Source organism: Rhincodon typus, chromosome 15, assembly GCF_021869965.1.
Source record: "Rhincodon typus isolate 14 chromosome 15, sRhiTyp1.1, whole genome shotgun sequence".
Taxonomy (NCBI): Eukaryota; Metazoa; Chordata; class Chondrichthyes; order Orectolobiformes; family Rhincodontidae; genus Rhincodon; species Rhincodon typus.
Window position 1 is genome coordinate 53,828,873 of NC_063346.1, and position 12,321 is coordinate 53,841,193.

The following is a 12,321-nucleotide window of genomic DNA, read 5'->3' on the forward strand; positions in this document are numbered from 1 at the left end:
AACACACTCATTTGACTGCACCCGTGACAATGTTACATTCATACAATACTTATGCTCTTTATCGTTTAATTTTAAACTATAAACAAAGCGGTTGGATCTTCCAGGACTGGTTACATGTAGGGAGGCAGGGACAGTGTTCTGAATGAGATCCTGGAACGGGACTGGGGTTAACAGCAGTCAGATTCCTGAGCAAATCTATCGGAGACAGTACATGCCAGTCTGTCACTGAATCCTCTCTCCCCTTCCCGCCAATATGAGGCTTTGCGGTATTAAATATTTTGTCTAGCTCCATCTGCAAATCTTCTCCTGAAGAAGAGTTGAACCAAACTGGAAACATTAACTCAATTTCTTTCCACAAACGCTGTCAGATCCACAGCGATTCTCGTTGTTGGTTTCATCCCTTTCTTAAATTTGCCTTTTTAACACCACAATTGCACCGGAGTCTTGACAGTGCACTCCAGCTACTTGAACAACTTCCCTTAAAGATTTTCGGAGCGAGGTACCTGACGGTTTTATAAGTTATCTTAAATCTGTGTCCTCTGTTTGTTCTGCACCAATGGGACCAGCTTCTCTGGCTCTACAAGTTTATTTAACTCATTTACGGGACGAGGGCATCGCTGGTCAGCCAGTGTTTATTGCCCATCATTAATTTTCCTAAGGGTATTTAAGAGTCAAACACAATGCTGTGGTTCTGGAGTTACATGTTGGCCAGACCAGGTAAGGATGGCAGTTTCCTTCCCTAAAGAACATTTATGAACCAGATGGGTTTTTAACCCAACAATCGGCAATGGATTTATGGTCGACGTCAGATTCTTAATTCCAGATATTTAATTGAATTCAAAACCCACCGCATGCAGGGACATTATTCGAACACGGGTCCCGAGAACATTATCTGAGTCATTGGATTAACAGCACAGAGATAACACCACTACGCCGTCGCCTCTCCCGTAGCTTGTATACGTTACTGATCACTGGGAAGTCCACAACATAAGCAAAGGTGCGGATGTGAAATCAAGATGGAAAATTCTAACTCTGAGCACATTACATAATTCCAGAGTTTTTGCACTACTCTAAGTTCATTCTGTCTGCTGGAATTTTTCCCTCTGCTTTTGTCATCTCTGTTTTTACCTCTACCAGATGTGATTCCATGTCCGCACAAGGTATAGGCGTCAAGAAACTTGATATATGGGACCTTGTTAACTTTCTGTTGTTTGTAAGATTATTGAGTGCAATTTTGATGTTTTCTTTGCCTTCAGACTTTTCAGAAATTTTCGAAACATAAATTAATATAAATTAAAGTCATTATCAATTTGCCAGTTTCGTTAGCATTTATGGCCAACAGAACTGCATTAAGTGCGTAGCCAGACTCAGAATTCTATCATTCCTCAGTCCTGGATTTGTGTTACTTAAGGAGGGCGAAAGCTATGACCCAGGAGATGTTAGAATTGTTCCCATTGTCGCAAATCAGGACCGTTACTTTGGTGAGAAGGGACCTTATCTTCTTAGCTCATTGATTCATTTCAATTTAAAACTTAAACTTTTATTCTGTTTCAGTATCTTGGTATGATAACAATTATAACTGGACAAAAATAAAACTGTTGGAGTTCGAACCCTTTCAAATATCAGGAGAGCAAGCGAGTGAAATTGGTCTTGGACAAAAGTGTTCAAATTGCAAGAGTGAACCGATTGCTATTTAACACGAGCTCAATGATAAAGAAAGTACAAGCGCGAGGAAAAACAATTCATAGAATCTTCGGCGAGCGATAAAACAATTACACGTATCCAATTAAGCTGAAAAACAGCCTCTTCCAATAAACAGTCAGCTGTGTGCCAGCTGCATCTTCAATCCACCTTCACTGTTGCTTTACTTCACAGAAATACACTCCAGTGTCAGCAAAACTGACGTTTAGAACAAAAAGAGAACTTATTCCCTTGTTTGCATTGAACTGCTTTCTGCTGTTTGTTTCCAGAAACAGCTCCTCACCCCGTCTCTGCCACTAAACATCAAGAGTTTCTTCAAAGAAAGGAAACCCACCTCTGGTAACGTTCAGAAATTTAGGGAACTGTGTCACTTTCCTCAAAGTTACTTCAGCGGCTGTCAGAAAAGCAACAAATTTGATGACAATATTTGCAGGCTCACATATACCACACAGAACAAGAGTATGCTACCCCGTCACTTAAGCGTGCTCGGCTATTCAATATTTCTGTTTTGATGGTAGTCTCAAATCCACTTCCCGGCCTAACCCTGACAACCTTTTAACCCATTGCTTGATAAGAATACGGCAGACGTAGAAAAAAGAATGTAGCGAAGTAAAATGCAAGAAGTATTGAAAACTTTAGCAACCGAAGACAAACAGCACAGTGTTTACCTACACAATGCAGAGACATTGTAGTATCTTCTAAAATAGGATATAGTAGATTTGATATTGGAGTATGTGGCATCCAAATGGACCTGATGAATTTATGCCAAGTAGAATCATGTGTTGCACTGTAACTGTCACGAACATATTTCAGACTTAAAAGAAAAGTTCGTTAGTTCGTTGTTGTAGATGAGGATGGTGTCCTGAATGGATTGGTTGGAAAACTTTATCAAGCGTATAACCATGAGCTGAGATACCACATGGCAAGTATTGGGTCCCAGAAGTCTGGGAAGTGGGAGGTTCCCTGCTCACTGCCGGATGAACAAGTCCAATGTCTTTCTGACTCTACCGGCTTTTCAATAATTTATGAACAACAATGTTCGAGCCTTGACCCAGTTTGAAAATAATGGTTGAGTTCGCAGACATGGCCATTTCTCTAGTACCCAGCCTGAAGTATGCACCTACATACAAGACAGTGAGAGTTGGAAATTATTTAGGCCTGGGACCTTCACATCCAATACGATCTCATGCAGAAATCACTGGAATAGGAGTTAGAATTAGTAATCCTGCTCAATGCCCCAATCCGTTCCAGGGCTGTCGATGATAATACTATTTTTGCTCATGGCAGATGTGATATTCTAGATCCCTGTTCACATTGTTGACAGCAATTAATCTAGCAGTCTGAACAAAAAAACAGCAAGTATTATTCACGGTGCTGTTTGTTGGCATTTCCAGATGGAATGCGAGGAGAAGCAGAATAAAGAGATCATCATTTTGCTGATAGGAATTAACAGAAAAGATAACAATACAAGTGGGAACAAAAGCAGAAATTGCTGGAGAAACTCAAGTTCTGGCAGCATCTGTGGGAAGAAAGCAAAGTTAACATTTAAAATTCGACTGTTTATCAAATCGAAGTGGGTCTTTGTTTATTCATATTGTTCAGCTGCTTGTAGTTTCCAAATTTGTTTGGTCTTCTATTGGTTTTGTTCTCAACTGATCGGCGCAAATCATTCAGGACTTCTGTTCGTCACCACTGTCCATTTGAACTATGCACATTTTGAACATTGGGACGTACTAGATTGTACCCCTCTTCTTCTAAGTAGCCTCTAGTTCTTTTTTCAATTGCCTTAACTCTTTGTTAGTTGGTTTCAGTTCAGTGGAAGGGTCACTGACCGCGAAACTCTGATTTTTTTTGTCACAGATGCTACCAGACCTGCTGAGGATTTCCAAAAACAACTTTTTTTTGTCACAATTTCTTTAATTTTCCTTTTAAAACTGTTGTGAACTCTGCTCTCCAGCATCAATTTGCCTCATTCTTCTCGACTCTAACGAGAAAAACCTTCTCCATTTTCTCCAAATTGATAAGCCCCACTACCTCGTTTACATTCTGCCAAACATCTTCTGTGGTGTTTCCATTTTCGTGAAACTCTCCGTAACGAGTGGTGGCAGGTTTGAATATAACACTCCAGCTGAGACCCAAATAGTTCTTAACAAATATTTCGTGCAAATTTCTTGCTTTGTGTACCACCTCTCTCTTTATATTGTCAAGAATCTGCGTTACCTTTTTATTTGTTCTGCCACCCTCACAAATATGCATCCACCCCAGGTCTTTACTTTCACTGAAATCTCCGATCTTCTTGCAATAGTAAAATGTGAGGACTTTCATTATTTCAGTTTTTCCTCACAGTTTAATCTTCACCAAGTTTAGTTAAGACTGCAGCTGTTTCGGAAGCATAAATAACGAAGCCCTGATAGCTGAAATAATTAACGACCCAGTGTTGGATGCCGTAGAATTAAACTGTGCTAAGGGCTGTTCTAGCATAACAACGTAAATACTAGTTCAGGCTTTTGCGAGTTGTATGATAATGCAATGGATTTGAGATGATTCTCTTCTGAAGAAGTGGCATTGCCGTAACAGGTTGATCATGAAGAATGACTGGTGACCTCAAATGGCCCTCCACCTCACTCCTCAATGAACTCCAGCAACAGATGAGCTGTGCGCCATACATACAAACCGGTTAACTTCAGTAGGGTTGTTCATGAAAATAATTGGGAAGAAACTCATTATATTTATCCCTGGAACAGGCATTCTACTCCACAAGGCAGGGCTGTGATTATCTCGGTTGTTTGAAATGTACTTTGCCTCAGCTGCTGCAAAAATGATGGGGCTTGGCAACCTCCTTACATTAACATGATAGACATGCGTGTGTGTTCCAGAAAGTGGAAGGACCGTCGCCAAACTGTTTCAACGCACCCACATCAGTGGCGTCAAACCAACAAATTGCAATGTAGTCCACTTAAGTATCCTGTCCACTAAAAAAAAAAGGGAATATCAAACCTGGGCAATTAACTTTCTATCAGTCTACTGTTATCTTCAGCAGAGAGCTGAAAGGTGTTGTCGACAGTGCTATCAGGCGATATTTGCATAATAGTAATCTGCTCATTAAGGTTCAATGTGAGTTACACCAAATCTACTCCTCCTCAGAGCACACAACATCCTTGGCCCAAGCATCACCAAGGAGCTACAGTTGAGATGAGAGTGACTGCACTTGATGTAACGGCAACCATTGAACATGCACTGTTCGAAGGAAACCTAGAAAACATAGTCAATGGGAATCAAACACCGGAGAGGAGGGATAGAAGTAAATATAACTTTCCACTCATTGGATTTAGATCTGCCACAGGGAGATTTTTTTTTTGGCTGTCAATCATTTCAGATACAAGGGCCTTTCTGCAGGATAACAGAAGGGTGGTGTTCTGGCCCAACCATTTCTGCTTCTTAGTGACCTTCCCTCCGGCATAAAATTAAAAAGTGTACGTGTTTACCGATGACTGCACTATCTTCATCACCAGTTAAAGCTGCTCCGAAACTGAGTTAGGACACGTTAGCTAAACCAAAACACCATTCAGTCTTGGGCTGATAAGTGTTTAGTAACGTTCACACCACAGACGCGCCATGTGGTTCACTAATGTCCGTTAGGAAAGGAAATCTGCTGTCCTTATCTGGTCTGGCCCATACGTGATTCCACACCCACAGCAGTGTGGTTGACTCTTAACAGGCCTTTGGAATGGGCAGTAATTCGTTGTTTTCTTTGACGCCAATCGACAGCATTTACATGGCTACCGTTGGGATAACTTTCATTGCAGGTTTGTATCAGGGTTACATTTTCGCCGTTGGCTTAACGTTCAATTGAGGGACAATTATCAAAAATGAAAAACATGTTCCTTCTTTTTCACGCCTATCATCGTGTTTTCTTGTATAAAACCAAAGTTGTAGAGACAGATCTTTTGGCACAGACAGTCCATTTTTTGTTCCTCTCGAGCGTCCTCGCATCTTTGATCATTTAAATCTATCATTCTAACCTTTGTGCAGCTTCCAGAAAAATGCATCTGAAGTACTTGGCCCAGCCACTTCCCCTGAATTTCATTCTTCCCACAGCTGTGGAAGGGAGAGTGGGGGAGAAGAGCAACACAAATTTGAAGGAAGGAGAGTTGGTGGCTGCCAATGATATGCACTGAGGTTTTATGTTCGCAGGAAGACAACTTTAGTATTGCTGCCAGACATTAGGCGACGGAGTGTGAGACGGTGTGAACTAGATTAGCTATTGTTTTATGTAATGTTTGCTTTGCGTTGTACAAAGTCATCAAGTTCTACGAAAATTCGGAACTTAGGAAATATTCCTGGACGTCCGAGAATTAGATATACACTATGCTCCTGTTATTAGGATGTGTCGGTGGCAGGCTGACATTGGAACATGCTTTTAAAGTGTTATTTTGCAGGGAGTGTTATTCCCATTTCCCTGTCAGTACTTCAGGGTTGAGGGCAGCTTGCTTCAACTCAACGTTGAGCCTAGAATCATCGCTAGGAGTTACCCTTGTGATCTTAAGATCACATTGATCTGACATCACTATTCACCATTTCAGGTCTGTGGAATCCGCTCATGATACACGGGGACATTGGTAATTCCAATTGCGTGCTTCATTTTTCTGAAAGTACCTGTGTACATAAGCAAGTGGATGGGTTCCTCGTGGCATGTTCCAGCATCATATTCTTGTTGGCCTGGTCATCCATGAGATCATCCCTCAACCCACTTCACTAAAATCAAATTACATATCAGAAGCAGAAATTTCTGGAAACACTCAACAGGTCTGGCAACATCTGTGGAGAGAAAGTGGAGTCGATATTTCGGGTCCAGTGGCCTTTGTTCAGAATGTCAACTATGCTTTCTCTCCACAGGTGCTGCCAGACTTGCTGACGTTTCAGCAATTTCTGTTCTGGTTTCTGATTTCCAGCATCCACAGTTCTTTGTGTTTTTCATTGTGATGTTTATGTTATGGAACTTTGTTGCGAGTAACATGATTGCGTTGTTTCCTACAAGGGAATACTGGCAGCACAAGTCAAGTGCTTAATTGGTTGTAAAGCTTATTGAAATTTCAGGAGGTCATGAAATGACCCATACAAATACATTTTTGATCTGAAGAAGGTCATTGGACTCGAAACGGTAACACTGCTTTCTCACGACGAATTCATTTTTGTTTCAGTTCATGAATGCACCAGTGTTATTTCCAGTCGACAGTAAGGACATTTCTCAGTTCAAATATATAATCGAATGCGTTGGATGACTTTATGCACGATGAGAACTTGCTGGATGGTACAGCTGAAAATGACGGAGAGTTCGATGCACAGAATGACGTCTCTCCGTAATTGATGGAGGTTACCGCCTCTCTCATGCTCTCCTCAACGGGATGTTCGCAGACAAAGAGGTAGCCATGTCTAAAGTTAGTTATATGTAGCGTACAAATACAGGTGATGTCAACACGATTGCTTCAGATTTCACTATTTTCCAGGGTCAGTGCCCTGGGACATTGCTAGACATAAAACTTGCAGAAAGTATATAGAGAAGCTTGTCTGGCAGTTGCGGGAGTTGAAGTACTTTTAAAAGTTACTCTTTTTTGAACTAAAAGGAGAAAATGCAAGCATTGCTAAACTTGTACGCCCTGACACAGGCTCAACATCTAACCACAGGTGCTTCCATTCTCCTCAACTGTAAGGAACTTTACTTTAAAAATAAATATGTTGTAAACGTTCAAATTTGAGCAGCGATAATCGCTCATCCGAAGCATAGATTGATAATAGATGGCTGGGTGGTCAGAACTGTCCACCAACGCAGAATGGTTTACGAATGAAAATAACATTTATAAAGGGAACAAATGGAAACCAAGGCACTCCCACGCATAAGCAGAACCACAAAGACATACACGTATGGTAAGTCGAATTTATACAGCGCCTGCAATGTAGCAAAATATCAAAGTGATTGGCAGGGAGCGTTATGGGCTGAGTAAAGGAAATTATTGTTGAAAACAGTTTGGGCAATGAGGCAGGTTCTAAAAGAGGAGACAAAACTGGACCTGATTCAAGAGATAACACGGTGTAGAGCTGGATGAACACAGCAGGTCAAGCAGCATCATAGGAGCAGGAAGGCTGACGTTTCGGGCCTAGACCCTTCTTCAGAAATGGTGGAGGGGAAGGGGGTTCTGAAATAAATAGGGAGAGAGGGGGAGGCGGATAGAAGATGGATACAGGAGACGATAGGTGGAGAGGAGACAGACAGGTCAAAGAGGCGGGGATGGAGCCAGTAAATGTGAGTGTAGGTGGGGAGGGAGGGAGGAGATAGGTCAGTCCAGGGAGGACGGACAGGTCAAGGGGGCGGGATGAGGTTAGTAGGTAGGAGATGGGGGTGGGGCTTGAGGTGGGGGGAGGGGATAGGTGGGAGGAAGGACAGGTTAGGGAGGCGGGGATGAGCTGGGCTGGTTTGGGGATGCGATAGGGGGAGGGGAGATTTTGAAGCTTGTGAAATCCTCCTACTGCCCCCTTAATCATGACCCCACCCCCGAGCACCAAATCATCATCTCCCAAGCCATCCACAACCTCATCACTTCAGGTGACCTCCCACCCACAACCTCCAACCTCATCATTCCCCAACCCCGCACCGCCCGCTTCTATCTCCTTCCCAAAATCCACAAACCTGACTGCCCTGGTCGACCCATTGTCTCCACCTGCTCCTGCCCCACCGAACTTATCTCCAACTATCTCGACTCCATTTTCTCCCCCTTGGTCCAGGAACTCCCTACCTACGTCCGTGACACCACCCACGCCCTCCACCTCCTCCAGAACTTCCAATTCCCCGGTCCCCAACACCTCATCTTTACCATGGACGTCCAGTCCCTATACATCTGCATTCCCCATACGGATGGCCTAAAGGACCTCCGCTTTTTCCTGTCCCGCAGGTCCGGCCAGTCCCCCTCCACTGACACGCTTATCCGCTTAGCCGAACTCGTCCTCACCCTCAACAACTACTCTTTCAATTCCTCCCACTTCCTACAGACAAAGGGGGTAGCCATGGGTACCCGAATAGGCCCAAGCTATGCCTGCCTCTTTGTGGGTTATGTGGAACAATCCCTCCTCCGTACCTACACTGGCCCTAAACCCCACCTCTTCCTCCATTACATTGATGACTGTATCGGCGCCGCCTCGTGCTCCCACGAGGAACTCGAACAGTTCATCCACTTCACCAACACCTTCCACCCCAACCTCAAGTTCACCTGGACCATCTCTAATACCTCTCTCTCCTTCCTGGACCTCTCTGTCTCCATCTCGGGCAACCACCTAGAAACCGATATCCATTTCAAGCCCACCGACTCCCGCAGCTACCTAAAATACACTTCCTCCCACCTTCCTTCCTGCAAAAATGCCATCCCCTATTCGCAATTCCTTCGCCTCCGCCGCATCTGCTCCCAGGATGAGGCATTCCACTCCCGTACATCTCAGATGTCCTCGTTTTTCAAGGACCGCAACTTCCCCCCTCAGTGGTCGAGAACGCCCTCGACCGTGTCTCCCGCATTTCCCGCAACTCATCCCTCACACTCCCTCCCCCTAATAACAACCAAAAAAGAATCCCCCTCGTCCTCACATACCACCCCACCAACCTCCGGAACCAACGCATCATCCTCCAACACTTCCGCCGTCTGCAATCCGACTCCACCACCAAAGACATTTTTCCCTCCCCATCCTGATCTGCTTTCCGGAGGGACCACTCTCTCCGTGACTCCCTTGTCCGCTCCACACTCCCCTCCAGCCCCACCACACCCAGCACTTTTCTCTGCAACCGCAGCAAGTGCTACACCTGCCCCTACACCTCCCCCCTCACCCCCATCCCAGGCCCCAAGAAGACTTTCCACATCAAGCAGATGTTCACCTGCACATCTTCTAATGTGGTATACTGCATCCGCTGTTCCCGTTGTGGCCTCCTCTACATCGGGGAAACCAAGCGGAGGCTTGGGGACCGCTTTGCAGAACACCTACGCTCGGTTCGCACTAAACAACTGCACCTCCCAGTCGCGAACCATTTCAACTCCCCCTCCCATTCCTCAGACGACATGTCCATCCTGGGCCTCCTGCAGTGCCGCAACGATGCCACCCGAAGGTTGCAGGAACAGCAACTCATATTCCGCTTGGGAACTCTGCAGCACAATAGTATCAATGTGGATTTCACAAGCTTCAAAACCTACCCCCCCCACCACCGCATCCCAAAACCAGCCCAGCTCGTCCCCGCCTCCCTAACCTGTCTTTCTTCCCACCTATCCCCTCCTCCCACCTCAAGCCCCACCCCCATCTCCTACTTACTAACCTCATCCCACCCCCCTTACCTGTCCGTCCTCCCTGGACTGACATATCTCCTCCCCACCTCCCCACCTACACTCCCCTTTACTGGCTCCATCCCCGCCTCTTTGACCTGTCTGTCTCCTCTCCACCTATCGTCTCCTCTACCCATCTTCTATCCGCCTCCCCCTCTCTCCCTATTTATTTCAGAACCCCCTTCCCCTCCCCCATTTCTGAAGAAGGGTCTAGGCCCGAAATGTCAGCTGTCCTGCTCCTATGATGCTGCTTGACCTGCTGTGTTCATCCAGCTCTACACCTTGTTATCTCAGATTCTCCAGCATCTGCAGTTCCTACTATCTCGGACCTGATTCAATATGACCTTCCAAAGATTAAAGTCCATGCAGTTCAATAAATAGTCGCCAAAGGCGGAATGGAGAAGATTGAACATGGACAAGAGATTAGAATTGGAGCAGAGGTAATGCTCTGGTTTGGAGGGATTTAAAATATTAAAGAGGATTTCAGACGAAAGACGTTGCAGAATCATAAAGCAATGTGGCTCAACGAATATGAAACGATGACTGAATTGGTCTTGAGCTGAGCTGTACACATATACATGCACTTTAGCAAGCACTAAAAAAAAACTCACATAAAGACAAAGACGCATACACAAAACAATTTCACACTTACACAGAAAAGGACTTGTGTTTGAGATAACGAGAGTCAGGATGTTCCAAACCACTTGAAAACCAATGAGATAAAGCCACTGTTATGGTGCACGAATTCACAGGCACACGCAGACTCATGTGCACATGTACACCAATAGACATTGCATACAGATACGTTGAAACGCGCATCATCATTGGGGACAGCCCCTTAGAATCGAGGATGGTGGCGGTTAGGTTAGATGTGACCTCAGCTGAGTGAGAATCTCAATTTCTGATCCACTCTGTTTTCCGCAATAGGAGCACATTGTTGCAAAGTGAAATAGGATTCTCAGCCCTGTATTGGCTTCCTTCTCCTTCCTCTGCCTCTGACTGTCACAGATGACTTAGTGTAATGCACATATTCATACACATGTACATGGAAACCGAGCAACGATGACGTGTAAAATGGGAATGCCGGGGCTATCATACTCCCTCTCTCATACAATGTGGCTATTTTCCTTTCACTCTTCCAATTATTTCACGCCAGGTCCTTCCGCAACACTCTGGCAATTCCGATTACTATCCCAACACAACGGCCCAATTAAATTGATAAATTACTTTCTCTGTGATGGCTACTCTGTATGCTCTTCATTGAAAAGACTGTTTCCATCTGCCTGTTACCTGTATTCATCTGGCCTCAGTCCTCTAAATTCCAATATTAGCGAATAGAATTTAAAGAAATTAATAATCTGAGCAAAAAAAAAACCGACTCTTGACAAAGTTACACCACCAAAAAAGTCACATTTTAACCGTTTTCATCAACGTGCCGTCCCTGTGCCACCAAAAACCTCCAATTCGCTGAAAATGTATTCCTTTTAAAACTCTGCCGCCCATCGGCTATCCCATACCAAGTCGTGCTCACTCATCTCCCAATCTTGTTTGACGAGCAGTTGTTTCCTATGCGCTATTGGCTCAAATTTAAAATCCTCATACTCATTTAAATTTCTTCTTGGCCTTCTCATCCCCGACCTCAGTATTCTTTCAGTCAACAATTCCCCTCCTTATTCTCCTATCTGTCGAATATTGTATACTCCCAGTCCTTTGTCACCATTGCTGAGATTTCATGCTCCAAAACTCTCTCTCCCAAAAGTGTCTGCTACTCCATTCCTCTTTTTCAAACAGAATTCTTCTTTAAATCCATTTCAACAATCGATTTTCATTCACATACGTTCTCTATCCCCCCTCACCACCCCTCCCCCCGCTCTCTCTCCCACAAACATACACACACACTTGAATTTTTGGGGTGAATTTGTATTTGCAGATACATTCTATTTTGTTCAAAAGACACACATTTTATAGACAGTCAGTTAATGTGGCATTTTATAAATTCCTACATAAGAAATAAAACCAGTCGACTCCAAACCAAAGTAGAAACAGACTTTAACCAAGGCCTCACACCTAACATGCATTATCTGACCTAACATGTTACCTCTTCTTTCCACTGATAAAACCTTTAGTTCTCTCAGGACTGACTTGAAAGGAATTCAGGGTTTTACATATGCATATTAATCAATTAAAACCTTCTTACTAATTAAAGATTTAACAGCATCTTCGATTTGCATAATGCATCCTCATCAAAGATGTGACCCTTTGATCT